Source organism: Heterodontus francisci, unplaced genomic scaffold, assembly GCF_036365525.1.
Source record: "Heterodontus francisci isolate sHetFra1 unplaced genomic scaffold, sHetFra1.hap1 HAP1_SCAFFOLD_286, whole genome shotgun sequence".
Lineage (NCBI taxonomy): Eukaryota > Metazoa > Chordata > Chondrichthyes > Heterodontiformes > Heterodontidae > Heterodontus > Heterodontus francisci.
The window spans coordinates 909,343-923,783 of NW_027141006.1; the positions used below are offsets into that span (position 1 = coordinate 909,343).

Here is a 14,441-nt window from a genome sequence, read left to right on the forward strand (position 1 = left end):
TGTTACGGCACAAGTGAAAAATGCAAGGCTGGATTGCATCTATTTTAATGCAAGGAGTCTTACTAATAAGGCAGATGAATTGAGGGCGATGATTAGCACATGGAATTATGATCTTATTCCTATCACAGAGACATGGTTGAGGGAGGGGCTGGACTGGCAGCTCAGTATTCCAGGGTACAGAATCTACAGGCAAGACAGGTGAGGGAGTAAAAGAGGAGGTGGCATTGCACTGTTGATCAAGGAGTCAATTACTGCAGTAAGGAAGGATGATATCTTAGAAATTCCTCAAATGAGGCCATATGGGTAGAACTTAAAAACAAAAAGGGGACAATCACTTGGCTGGGAGTGTACTCCAGGCCTCTAAACAGACAGGAAGAGATAGAGGAGAAAATATGTAGGCAAATCTCAGAGAGGTGGAAGAATCTTCTTCTTCTTTGGCCTCCTTGTCTCGAGAGACAATGGGTAAGCACCTGGAGGTGGTCAGTGGTTTGTGAAGCAGCACCTGGAGTGGCTATAAAGGCCAATTCTGTAGTGATAGACTCTTCCACAGGTGCTGCAGATAAAATTGGTTGTCAGGGCTGTTACACAGTTGGCTCTCCCCTTGCGCTTCTGTCTTTTTTCCTGCCAACTGCGAAGTCTCTTCGACTCGCCACATTTTAGCCCCACCTGTATGGCTGCCCGCTAGCTCTGGCGATCACTGGCAACTGACTCCCACGACTTGTGATCAATGTCACAGGACTTCATATCGCGTTGGCAGACGTCTTTTAAGCGGAGACATGGACGGCCGGTGGGTCTGATACCAGTGATGAGCTCGCTGTACAATGTGTCCTTGGGGATCCTGCCATCTTCCATGTGGCTCACATGGCCAAGCCATCTCAAGTGCCACTGGCTCACTAGGGTGTATATGCTGGGGATGTGTTGGAGATACGGTCCTGCCAACTGATGCCAAGGATTCTCCGGAGGCTGCGAAGATGGAATGAATTGAGACGTCGCTCTTGGCTGACATACGTTGTCCAGGCCTCGCTGCCATAGAGCAAGGTATTGAGGGCACAGGCTTGATACATTCGGACTTTTGTGTTCCGTGTCAGTGCGCCATTTTCCCACACTCTCTTGGCCAGTCTGGACATAGCAGTGGAAGCCTTTCCCATGCACTTGTTGATTTCTGCATCGAGAGACAGGTTACTGGTGATAGTTGAGCCTAGGTAGGTGAACTCTTGAACCACTTCCAGAGCGTGGTCGCCGATATTGATGGATGGAGCATTTCTGACATCCTGTCCCATGATGTTCTTTTTCGTGAGGCTGATGGTTGGGCCATATTCGTTGCAGGCAGCCGCAAACCTGTCGATGAGACTCTGCAGCCACTCTTCAGTGTGAGATATTAATGCAGCATCGTCAGCAAAGAGGAGATCACTGATGAGGACTTTCCGTACTTTGGTCTTCGCTCTTTGACGGGCAACCTGCCACCTGATCTTGTGTGGAGGAAAATTCCTTCTTCTGAAGGGTTGAACGCATGTGAGAGCAGCAGGGAGAAGAAGATCCCAAACAATGTAGGTGCGAGAACACAGCCCTGTTTCATGCCACTCAGGATAGGAAAGGGGTCTGATGAGGTGCCGTTATGCTAAATTGTGCCTTTCATATTGTCATGGAATGAGGTGATGATACTTAGCAGCTTTGGTGGACATCCAATCTTTTCTAGTAGTCTGAAGAGATCACGTCTGCTGACGAGGTCAAAGGCTTTGGTGAGATCTATGAAAGCAACGTAGAGGGGCATCTGTTGTTCACGGCATTTCTCCTGGAGCTGGTAAAGGGAGAACAGCATGTCAATGTTGGATCTCTCTGCTCGAAAGCTACACTGTGCTTCAGGGTAGACACGCTCAGCCAGCTTCTGGAGCCCGTTTAAAGCGACTCGAGTGAAGACTTTCCCCACTATCCTGAACAGGGAGATTCCACGGTAATTGTTGCAGTCACCACGGTCACCCTTGTTCTTACAGAGGGTGATGATATTGCCATCGCGCATGTCCTGTGGTACTGCTCCCTCGTCCCAGCACAGGCAAAGCAGTTCGTAGAGTGCTGGAAGTATAGCAGGCTTGGTACTCTTGATTATTTCAGGGTAATGCTGTGCTTCCCAGGTGCTTTTCTGCTGGCTAGAGAATGAATGGCATCACTGAGTTCCTATTTTGTTGGCTGTACGTCCAGCTCATCCATGACTGGCAGAGACTGGGCTGCATTGAGGGCGGTCTCAGTGACAACATTTTCCCTGGAGTAAAGTTCTCGGTAGTGCTCCACCCAGCAGTCCATTTACTTCCGTTGGTCAGTGATTGTGTCCCCTGATTTAGATTTGAGGGGGGCGATCTTCTTGATGTTTGGCCCAAAAGCTCTCTTAATGCCATCATACATTCCTCGGATGTTTCCCGTGTCAGAGGCCAGCTGAATATGACTGTATAGGTGTTGCCAGTAGTCATTTGCACAGTGCCTGGCTGTTCTTTGTGCAGCGCCTCTGGCTGCTTTAAGAGCTACGGATGTCAACTCGCTGGGGGCTTTCTTGTAGTTCAACAGTGCAATGCGCTTAGCGGCTATGACAGGTTCCAGCTCTTCAAAGTGTGATTGAAACCAGTCTGCATTCTGCTTCACACGTTTCCCATAGGTGATCATAGCTGAGTCATAGATGGCAACTCTGATGTGGGCCCACTTGGTCTCGGCATCCCCTGTCGGAGTGTTTTGAAGGACTTTATCAAGTGAATTTAGAAACTTACGTAACAGCTGTGGATAAGAAATTCTGCTAGTGTTGATGCGCGGGCGGCCCTTCCGCTTGGAGTGATGCAGCTTCTTTGGTTTGAGTCTAACCTTGCTGCATACCACACACTGCACACCACACACATCCTTGTCCACTCAACACAGTATTGGACTGGCAGTCAAGTAAGCTTGTCTGCAGCTTGCTGTGAAATGGCATGAGACTGACATCTCTTGGTGTGAAATAGAACTGCAAGAGGGAAATTGATTGATAATAAAAAGCTCGGTGGGAATGTAAGCTGTGAGGGGGATACAAAGGGCCGGATTTTATTTGGTTCACTCCCCCCGAGATTCCGGCCCTGCTCCAATTCTGGTCTTTTGAGCATCGCTGATTTTTATCGCTCCACCGCTGGCAGCTGTGCCATCAGCTGTCCAGGCCCGAAGCCTGAGTTTTCCCTCCCTGAACTCTCCGCCTCTCGACCTCTCTTCCCTCCTTTAAAACACTCATGGAAGCCTACTTCTGTGACCAAGCTTTTGGCCATCTGCTCTAATACGGTCTTGTGTGGCTTGGGGTCCAATTTTTCTTTCCGACACTCCTGTGAAGTGCCATGGGACGCTGTATTACGTTAAAGGTGCTCTATAAATTTACACACAAGTTGTTGTTGTTTTTGGTCTGGAATGTATTGCCTGAGAGAATGGTGGAAGGAGACTCAATCGTAAGGTTGAAAAGGGAATTTCGATAAATAGTTGAAAGGAAATGAAAGAGCTGCCACAGGCACGATGGGCCGCCCTGGTTGTAGATGTCGTCGTCATCCTTCCTTCCATGTGAGATGATGGACTTGCAGCAAATCCATTGGTGATGGAATAGTTTCCCATGGTGCACTTTGTCCGATAGATGAAGAGGTCAATCTGTGAGAGGCAGGTTCTTCCACAAGTGCCACATATGAGGTGGGATTATCAGGTGTCGCTGTTTTCCATGTTGGCACCTGCTGTCAAGTTGCTGTCGTCACTGATTGTCATGGTGACGCACACACCAGTCCAGGGGTAATATCACCATTTCCCTCTGTTGTTGGCCAGTGTCTCCCATGTGTGAAAATCGATGTTTCGGGCCTTCATGTCCTGCTTGCAGGCATCCTTGAAGTGGGGCTTTGGGCATCCAACTGGTCTTCTGTCTCCGGCGACCTCCCCTTGGGAATGTGTCATCTTCCATCCTGCGAATGTGCCTGAGCCAGCAAAGTCACCTCTGCTTGACGAGTGTGAGCATACTCGGGAGATTTGCTTTTGAAAGCATTGTTACATTTGTGATTTTGTCCAGTGTTTATTTGCGCAGTGTCTCACTGTCTTTTGCACAACTGCCTTGGCTAATTTCAAGTCATATAATGTTCTGGCTGCTGGTTTCATGTTGTGCGTCAGGTCGGTTCTGCTTTTTGCTTCAATAACAGATGTCATCTCTGCTGAGTAGGTGGGGAAGAGACAGTTGCCCACCTCCTTCTGGAATGTGTCTTTGCAAAGCAGGTGTGGAAAGAGATGCAGCGGTTTTTGTTGAGGTTCATCCCAAGCAGCTCTGTAACACAGGAGTCTGTGCTCTACGGGCTGTTCCCAGGGACGCACACTGAGACAAACATCAACTGCTGCTGGAGGACCATCAATTCGGTGAAAGACACTCTTTGGTCTGCCCTAAACTTGCTGGTCTTCCTGCGCAAAAAGTTGTCCACGACCGAGTGTTGCAGACTGGCACATTCCAAGGTCCAGGACTACGTGCTGAGGGACACACTAAAACTTGGGGTAGCCGCTGCAAAGGCTCAATGGGGAAAGACCATTGTGTAAGTTCCTCCCGACAGAGTGAACTAAGGAACTGGACCCATGGGAAACCCCTCAGGCTGTATACACCAAATATGGTTTTGCTGTAAAATGTACATGGCAGGTATAATGGAATGGAAGGGTTGTGAGGCAACTCACTCCTCTATTAAAGAAAACTGATTTATTTCACACTTTTTGAAATGTCATAGAGTCATGGAGAGATACAGCACTAAAACAGGCCCTTTGGCCCACCGAGTATGTGCTGACCACCAACCACCCATTCACACTAATCCTACATGAATCCCATATTCCCTACCACATCCCCACCTTCCCTCAATTCTGCGACCAGCTACCTACACTCGGGGCAATGTACAATGGCCAATTTACCTATCAACCTGCAAGTCTTTGGCTGTGGGAGGAAACCCGAGCACCCGGCGGAAACCCACGAGGTCACAGGGAGAACTTGCAAACTCCACACAGGCAGTACCCAGAACTGAACCCGGGTCGCTGGAGCTGTGAGGCTGCAGTGTTTTTTTCCAGATTTTTATGAATAAAGTATATTTTGAAAAAACAAAATTCTTAATGAAGTAGGCGCAGTCGATGGGTGCACCTCCTTCACTATCTTTCACCGCCACCCTAACGGTGTTACGCACCCCCTGGCCTGGATCTCTGGTGTTGGTTGCAGCCATTTTTACTTGACGTTTTCCTGGGACAAGTACTAAATCCTAAACTGACAGGGAAACCACCACCACGGTAGATCTTTAATCCCAAAGGGCGGAATGCCCTAAATACGGTGCTGAAACGACCTCCCACCCCCAAAAAAACACAAAAACAGCACCTGCATTATCAAACGCCACTGATCACGGTCTCTCCCCTGCCAGCTAAGTCCAAGCATTGAGGTGGAGAAGTGCGTACTTGGAGCTGCGAAGAAACGAGCAGGAGTGTTTATAGCAAAAAATATTTGGGAGCAGAAACACTGTCCAGCAACAGCGAGTAAATTCTATTTTTGATTCATATAATCAGGGGTGAGTGCAAAAGCAGACCCCCAACTATCACAAATTCTGCAGTTGAGTATCCCACATTTGAAGACATCGCAGGCATCAGCAAACCCACAGTACAATAGGTTAGCCTCATCCTGGGAGAACTTTTTTCTTTATTTCCAAAATATACTTTATTCATAAAAATCTGTAAAAATTACATTCCCAAACAGTTTAAAACAGCATCAAGTCAAAAAGTACAAACAGTGCAAAGGTGATCAGTTTCCTTCTATACAATCATGAGTTGCCTCACAACTCTTCCATTTCATTGTCATTTTACATTTACAGCACACAGAATTTTCCCGATACAGTTCGAGGGGTTTCCCATGGATCCAGCCCCTCAGTTCAGCTTGGTGGGGGGACCTGACACTGTGGCCTTTCCCCATTGAGCCTTTGCTGCGGCTGCCCCAAGCTTAAGTGCATACGTCAGCACGTAGTCCTGGACCTTGAAACGTGCCAGTCTGCAACATTCCGTCACAGACAACTCTTTGCACTGGAAGACCAGCAAGTTTCTGGCAAACCAAAAGGCATCTCCCGCTGAATTGATAGTCCTCCAAGCAGTTGATGTTTGTATCAGTGTGCGTCCCTGGGAACAGTCTATCGAGCACAGACTCCTGTGTTATCAAGCGGCTTGGAATAAACCATGACAAAAACCACTGTATTGCTTTGAATTTTTTTTTTATTTCCAAAATATACTTTATTCATTAAAATCTGCAAAAATTACATTGCCAAACAGTTTCAAACAGCACCAAAAAATACAAACATTGCAAGGGAGATCAGTTTCCTTCCATACTATCATGAGTTTCTTCACAACCCTTCCATTTCACTATTGTTATGCCAATTACAGTTTCACATTTACAGCAAAAGAAAATATCAACAAAACAGTTCAACGGGTTTCCCATGGATCCTGCCCCTCAATTCAGCTTGGTGGGAGGAACTTTACTTTTTTTTTATTTCCAAAATATACTTTATTCATAAAAATCTGTAAAAATTACATAGACAAACAGTTTCCAAACAGCACCAAAAAATACAAACATTGCAAGGGAGATCAGTTTCCTTCAATACTGTCATGAGTTTCTTCCCAACCCTTCTGTTTCACAATTGTCATGTCAATTACAGCTTTACATTGACAGCAATTGAGAATATTAACGATACAGTTCGAGGGGTTTCCCATTGATCCAGCCCCTCAGTCCAGCTTGGTGGCGGAACCTTACACTGTGGTCTTTCCACATTGAGCCTTTGATGCGGCTGCCCCAAGCTTCAGTGCGTCCCTCAGCACGTAGTCCTGGACCTTGGAATGTGCCAGTCTGCAACATTCGGTGGTGGACAACTCTTTGCACTGGAAGACCAGCAAGTTTCGGGCAGACCAAAGGGCGTCTTTCACCGAATTGATCGTCCTCCAGCAGCAGTTGATGTTTGTCTCGGTGTGCGTCCCTGGGAACAGCCCGGAGAGCACAGACTCCTGTGTTACAGAGCTGCTTGGGATGAACCTTGACAAAAACCATTGCATCTCTTTCCACACCTGCTTTGCAAAGGCACATTCCAGGAGGAGGTGGGCGACCGTCTCTTCCCCATCACAGCCAACGCGGGGGCATTGTGCGGAGGGGCGAGACTTCGGGTGTGCATGAAGGATCTGACGGGGAGGGCCCTTCTCACCACCAGCCAAGCTACGTCTTGGTGCTTGTTTGGAAGTTCTGGTGATGAGGCATTCCGCCAAATGACTTTGACGGTCTGCTCGGGGAACCATCCGACATGATCCACCGTTTCCTTTTCCCGTAGGGCCTTGAGGACATTCCGTGCAGACCACTGCCTGATGGATCGGTGGTCAAAAGTGTTTTCCCGCAGAAACTGCTCCACGAAGGATAGGTGGTACGGCACCGCCCAACTGCATGGAGCGTTCCGCGGCAATGTGACCAGGCCCATCCTTCGCAACACCGGGGACAGATAGAACCTCAGCACGTAGTGACACTTGGAGTTTGCGTACTGGAGATCTACACACAGCTTGATGCAGCCGCACACGAAGGCGGTCATCAGGATGAGGGCCACGTTGGGTACATTTTTCCCGCCCTTGTCCAGAGATTTGAACATCGTGTCCCTCCGGACCCGGTCCATTTCCCTGCTGCTGGAGGACCATCAATTTGGTGATAGACACTCTTTGGTCTGCACGAAATCTGCTGGTCTTGCAGCGCAAAAAGTTGTCCACGACCGAGTTTTGCAGACTGGCACATTCCAAGGTCCAGGACTACATGCTGAGGGACGCACTTTTATTAAGGTTGTTAAGATAAAGGTTCTTTCTCTTCAAAGGTGATCAGATGGCGAGAGAGAGACAGAGGGAAATGTCCCGACTCCAGAAAAGAATGCAAAATCTGCTCTGGCTGCAGTCGATGGGAGTCGAGGTCAAGGAGGACTTCCAAGAGGTGAAGAACCAGCAGGCCTCGCTCTTTGCCACGGAGGCCTCCAAGATCATCTTCTGGTCCAGAGTCCTCTCCATTGAGCAGGATGAGACGTGCTCACGTTTCTTCTTCCAAAATGTACACAGAGATGGCTCTATTATCAGCAGCTTGAAGGAACAGGATGGCTCAGTAACGTCTTTGCAATCCAACATAGCGGCACAGTGGTTAGCACCACAGCCTCACAGCTCCAGTGACCCGGGTTCAATTCTGGAGACTGCCTGTGTGGAGTATGCAAGTTCTCCCTGTGTCTGCGTGGGTTTTCTCCGGGTGCTCCGGTTTCCTGCCAAAAGACTTGCAGGTTGGTAGATAAATTGGCCATTATAAATTGCCCCTAGTATAGGTAGGTGGCAGGGAAATATATGAACAGGTGAGGATATGGTAGGAATTTCGGATTAATATAAATGGGTGGTTGATGGTCGGCACAGACTCGGTGGGCCGAAGGGCCTGTTTCAGTGCTGTATCTCTAAAAAAATATTAAGGATCAGCAAATCCTTTAATGCTGGGCTGTGAGACGCGAAGCCCACAGACAGCACGGCTTCCCAGTTCTTCCTGTCATCTATCACAGAGGTCTTGGATGACAGCAGGAGGGAGAGACTGGACAAGCCGCTAACTCTGGACGAGCTGACAAAGGCCATCAGGTCCATCGAGACGAGTACATCTCCCGGAAGCGACGGCTTAGCGGTTGAGTTGTATTCGGCCCTGTGGGACTGGGTCGGCCCAGACCTGCTGGAAGTATACGAGAGTATGCTCCTGGACGGCAGCATGTCAGAATCCATGAGGAAAGGCGTCATCACCCTCATCTACAAGCGGAAGGGGGTGAGGGCGGAAATCAGAAATTGGCGGCCCATCTCACTGCTTAATGTAGATTACAAGATTCTGTCCAAAGTCATCGCCAGTCGAGTCAAGTCTGCTCTGGAGCAGGTGATTCACCCTGACCAGGCCTGCACTGGACGCAGCAGGAAGCTCTCTGATAGTCTCACACTACTCAGGGATATGGACATCTGCCTCATCAGCTTGGACCAGGAGAAGATTTTTGACGGGATATTGCATACATTCATGATGGACGTGCTCTCCAAAATGGGGTTTGGGGAGGGAATCTGCAATTGGTTCAAACTGCTTTTCACAAACATCAGTAGTGCAGTCTCAATCAATGGGTGGAAATCATAAGGTTTCCTGATCCAATCTGGAGTCAGACAGGGCTGTCCTCTCTCCCCTGTCTTGTCTGATTGCTGTATCGAACCTTTTGCAGAGTCCATTAGGAAGGATGCAGGCATAAGAGGGGTGACAATCCCAGTCAGTGGACGCACTCAAGTAAAAGCCTCCCTGTACATGGACAATGTTGCTGTCTTCTGCTCGGATCCACCATCCCCTCGCAGACTGATGAGCATCTGCGACCAGTTCGAACCAAAGTCAACTATGGCAAGAGTGAGGCCATGTTCTTTGGGAACCGGGCCGACCGATCCTTTGTCCCCTTCACCATCAGGTCAGACTACCTGAAGGTGCTGGGGATACGGTTCGGAAGGGCCGGGGCCTGCTCCAAAACCTGGAAGGAGCGAGAGACCAGGGTGCACAATAAACTGAGTGTGTGCGAGCAGCGATCTCTCTCCATTGTGGGTAAGAAAATGGTCATCAGGTGCGAGGCAGTCTCGTTGTTGCTGTACGTGGCGCAGGTCTGGCCCATACCCCACTCCTGCACTGTGGCAGTCACCCGAGCCATTTTCCGCTTTATCTGGAGATCTAAAATGGACCAGGGCGGGAGGGACACGATGTTCAAACCTCTGGACAAGGGCGGGAAAAATGTACCCAACGTCGCCCGCATCCTGATGACCACCTTCGTGTGCAGCTGCACCAAGCTGTGTGTAGAGCCCCAGTACACAAACACCAAGTGTCACTATGTGCTGAGGTTTTATCTGTCCCCGGTGTTGCGAAGGATGGGGCTGGTCACATTGCCGCGGATCGCTTCATCCAGTTGGACTGTGCCGTACCAGCTATCCTGCGTGGGAATGTTTCTGAGGGAAAACAGCTTTGACCACCAATCCATCAGGCAGTGGTCTGCACGGAATGTCCTCAAGGCCCTACGGGAAAAGGAGATGGTGGATCCGGTCGGATGGTTCCCCGAGCAGACTGCCAAAGTCATTTGGCAGAATGCCTCATCACCAGAACTTTCAAACAAGCACCAAGATGTAGCTTGGCTGGTGGTAAGAAGAGCCCTTCCTGTCAGATCCTTCCTGCATGCCCGAAGTCTCGCCCCCTCCACATGCGGCCCTCGAGGTGGCTGCGGTGGGGAAGAGGCAGTTGCCCACCTCCTTATGGAATGTGTCTTTGCAAAGCAGGTGTGGAAAGAGATGCAGTGGCTTTTGTCAAGGTTCATCCCAAGCAGCTCTGTAACACAGGAGTCTGTGCTCTACGGGCTGTTCCCAGGGATGCACACCGATAAAAACATTAACTGCTGCTGGAGGACCATCAATTTGGTGATAGACACTCTTTGGTCTGCCCGAAACCTGCTGGTCTTGCAGCGCAAAGAGTTGTCCACGACCGGGTTTTGCAGACTGGCACATTCCAAGGTCCAGGACTACGTGCTGAGGGATACACTAAAGCTTGGGGTAGCCACTGCAAAGGCTCAATGGGGAAAGACCTCTGTGTAAGGTCCCCCCGCCATAGTGAACTGGGCAGCTGGACCCATTGGAAACCCTTGTGCTGGAGACACCAGATATGGGTTTGCTGTAAAATGTCCATGTCAGGTAAAATGGAGTGGAAGGGTTGTGAGGCAACTCACTCCTGTATTGAAGAAAACTGATTTCCTTTGCACTTTTTGGAATGTCAACTTGGTGCTGTTTTGAACTGTTGTATAATGCATTTTTTACAGATTTATATGAATAAAGCATATTTTTAGGAATAAAAACCTGGGGATTCATATGCATAGTTCTTTGAAGGTGGCAGGACACATTGAGAAAGTAGTTAGCAAAGCATATGGGATCTTGGGCTTCATAAATAGAGGTACTGAGCACAAAAGTAGGGAAGTTATGCTGAACCTGTATAAATTTCTAGTTGGGCCACAACCAGAGAATTGCATCCAGTTCTGGTCAACACACTTTTGGAGGGATGTGAGTGTCCTTGAGAGGGTGGAGGAGATTTAACAGAATGGTTCCAGACATGAGGGATTTTAGCTGTAAGGTTAGGTTGGAGAAGCTGGGGTTGTTCTCCTTGCAGCAAAGGAGATTGAGGGGAGATTTGATAGACATGTACAAGATTATAATAAATATGACAGGTTTAGATAACTTACAGGGCGATGGGGATAGAGCGGGGGAATGGGACTGAATGGATTGATTTACATGGGCTTGATGGGCAAAATGACTTCCTGTACTGTAGTGACTCCAGGACTCAATGACTCTCTCTCCTTCTCTCTCTCTCTCTCTCTCTCTGTCTATCGCTTTACCTCTCTCTGCCTCTCTCTCTCTATCTGTCTTTAGCTGGTCCTCTAACTTTCTATTGCACTCTCTCTCTTTTTTTTTCACTCTCTCTCTCTCCATTACACACATTTTTGTCAATCACATGTCAAAGAAGGAAGCGTAATGAAGGAATGGCTGCGCCCTTGAAAATGTTTCCAGCAGAATTCGTTAAATGTTTAAAGTTTCTGTAGGGGGTTTGACCTGAGATGGTGAGACACAAGGATGTGAGGTTATTAAAGTCTTCACCAAATGTAATAGGAAATAATTTTCTTCACTGGTGAACCCAAAGGAACAAATATGGCACAAGAATGGGAAAAGTCAGAGGATTGAGAAACATCCAATGGTTCTTCACATATTCAAGTCAGCAGACCCACAGAAAAACAGTAGGTTGAGAGTTCAGATCCAGTGATAGACTGGACAAATATCGAGCCAGTGCTTTTTTCTTTATAAACCTGACATCTGTCCACTTGGCTATTGCACCTCGTCTCGATGTATCTGATAATACTGATACTATTTGTATTCCACAGTTGCTTTGAAATCACAGGCAATATAAATGGATTGGGAATGTCAATGGTCAGGAACCATTAATGGATTGGGAAAGTCAATGGACTGGAAAATATCAGTGGATTGGGAAATTCTATAGACTGAGTTATTTCAATGGATTGGGACAGTTCAGTACATTGTGAAACATCAATGGATTAGGAAACAGGAATTAAAGGGACAGATGGAGTTCAACCTGGAAAAGTGTGAAGTGATTCATTTTGGAAGGTCGAATTTGAATGCAGAATACAGGCTTAAAGACAGGATGCTTGGGAGTGTGGAGGAACAGAGGGATCTTGGGGTCCATGTCCATAGATCGCTCAAAGTTGCCACCCAAGTTGATAGGGTTGTTAAGAAGGCGTATGGTGTGTTGGCTTTCATTAACAGGGGGATTGAGTTTAAGAGCCGCGAGGTTATGCTGCAGCTCTATAAAGCCCTGGTTAGACCACACTTGGAATATTGTGTTCAGTTCTGGTCGCCTCATTATAGGAAGGATGTGGAAGCTTTAGAGAGGGTGCAGAGGAGATTTACCAGGATGCTGCCTGGACTGGAGGGTATGTTTTACGAAGAAAGGTTGAGGGTGCTAGGGCTTTTCTCATTGGAACGAAGAAGGATGAGAGGTGACTTGATAGAGGGGTACAAGATGATGAGAGGCATAGATAGAGTGGATAGCCAGAGACTTTTTCCCAGGGCAGAAAGGGCTATCACCAGGGGGCATAATTTTCAGGTGATGGAGGAAGGTTTCGGGGAGATGTCAGAGGTAGGTTCTTTAAACAGAGAGTGGTGGGTGCGTGGAATGCACTGCCAGCGGTGGTAGTAGAAGCAGATACATTAGGGACATTTAAGCAACTCTTGGATAGGTACATGGATGATCGTAGAATGAAGGGTATGTAGGTAGTTTGATCTTCGAGTAGGTTAAAGGTTCGGCACAACATCGTGGGCCGACGGGCCTGTACTGTGCTGTACTGTTCTATGTTCTATGTTCCAGATGAAAGGATTGCATTAATCAATGGATTAGAATGTGGAGAGGCAGGAGAAAATGATGCCATTTTAAGTAGGGGGCCGGGGGTTAGTAGAAACAGACCAGGGCTATTTTACTCTCTATCTCATTCCTTTCTTCTATCTGGCTCATTATCACATCCTCTCTCTCTCAGAGCGGTGGGAATCACTGGAACCCACACTTGTTGCTCAGGTTGTTTGGTTCCGGGAAAATACAAGGTCCACATCAGATTGACAGGAAAGATAAATGTGATTCAGAGCCAATCATTTTCCTTTTGGTGATGTGTGCTCAGCCTTGTTATTTCAGCAAAGGCAGCAGGAAATGCAAATCCTGAAGAGTTTTGATAGAGTGAAGAAGGAGAAAGTGTTGCCAGTGACAGAAGGGTCAGTAACCAGAGGAAACACATTTTAAGTAATTGACGAAAGAATTAGCGTTGTGATGAGGAGATTGTTTTTTCAGCGGTGTGTTGTTCTGGTCTGGAATGCAACCCTGAAAGGTCAGTGGAAGCAGATTCAATGGGAACTCTAAATGGAATTGTATATATACCTGACATGGAAAATATAACAGGGCAATGGGGAAAGGACAGGAGTGTGGGATGTGGGATTAATAGAATAGCTCTGTTAAATATCAAGCAAATGCACAGTAATAAGGTTCAGTGCTTGGACCTCAGATATTTTCACTCCATCAATGGCAGAGAAGGCTCAAGGGACCATGTGGCTACTCCTCATGTTCTTCCCAGTGTCCAGGATAAAGTGCAACATCACACTGATTTCCAGATGGCTGAAACAAATGCAACAGACATCTATTCTGGAAACATAACATTTAAAGTGAGAAACTAATCATGAGGCATGTACGGGGATTGAACCCGTGATCTTCAGTTTACAAGACTGACGCCTTACCACTTGGCCACCATGCCTTTTGCTAATGGACACCTGAGGCTCCAGAGGAGGATTTGTGATTCTTTTTCAATTTGGTTGAAACAGCATCGAGAAACATGCACAGAAATCAAGAGGGATTGTGGAATGGGTAACAGATCAGCCTCATTTCCATCATCAGCATCATGAAATCTTCATTCAGACATTCCATTCCAATCCTCAGCTTTTCTCACATCTGTACAATAATATAAGAGTGGACATTGGGTTGTTACTGGGCAGATTATATAAATAGACTGTGTGCATCATCACAGGAAGTGATGTAATATAATCTGGACGGCACCTCATGGAGAGTTGCAGATGAAACCTTCAATGCAAGATGTGCAGAGTAAACTCAGGTTATTTTAACCGTCAGATTCTTATAAATTGTGTACTAAGCCTTGACAGATATCAGAACATTATATGGGGGCCGCAGTAAACCAAAGCGAAGATGGAGAAATCTTTGCTTGCACCTTTGAAAAGGTCACTGGACTGAACCAAGCCGAGGAGTGGCCGAGATG

The 14,441-nt window shown here is 47.6% G+C and overlaps 1 non-coding gene across 1 annotated transcript; it reads right to left on the reverse strand.

The window, feature by feature from the left end:
- Window positions 1-13,853: 13,853 nt before the first annotated feature.
- On the reverse strand, window positions 13,854-13,925 carry trnat-ugu (transfer RNA threonine (anticodon UGU)). The gene has a single exon. It is a non-coding gene; the product is annotated as a tRNA-Thr (tRNA).
- Window positions 13,926-14,441: the final 516 nt, after the last annotated feature.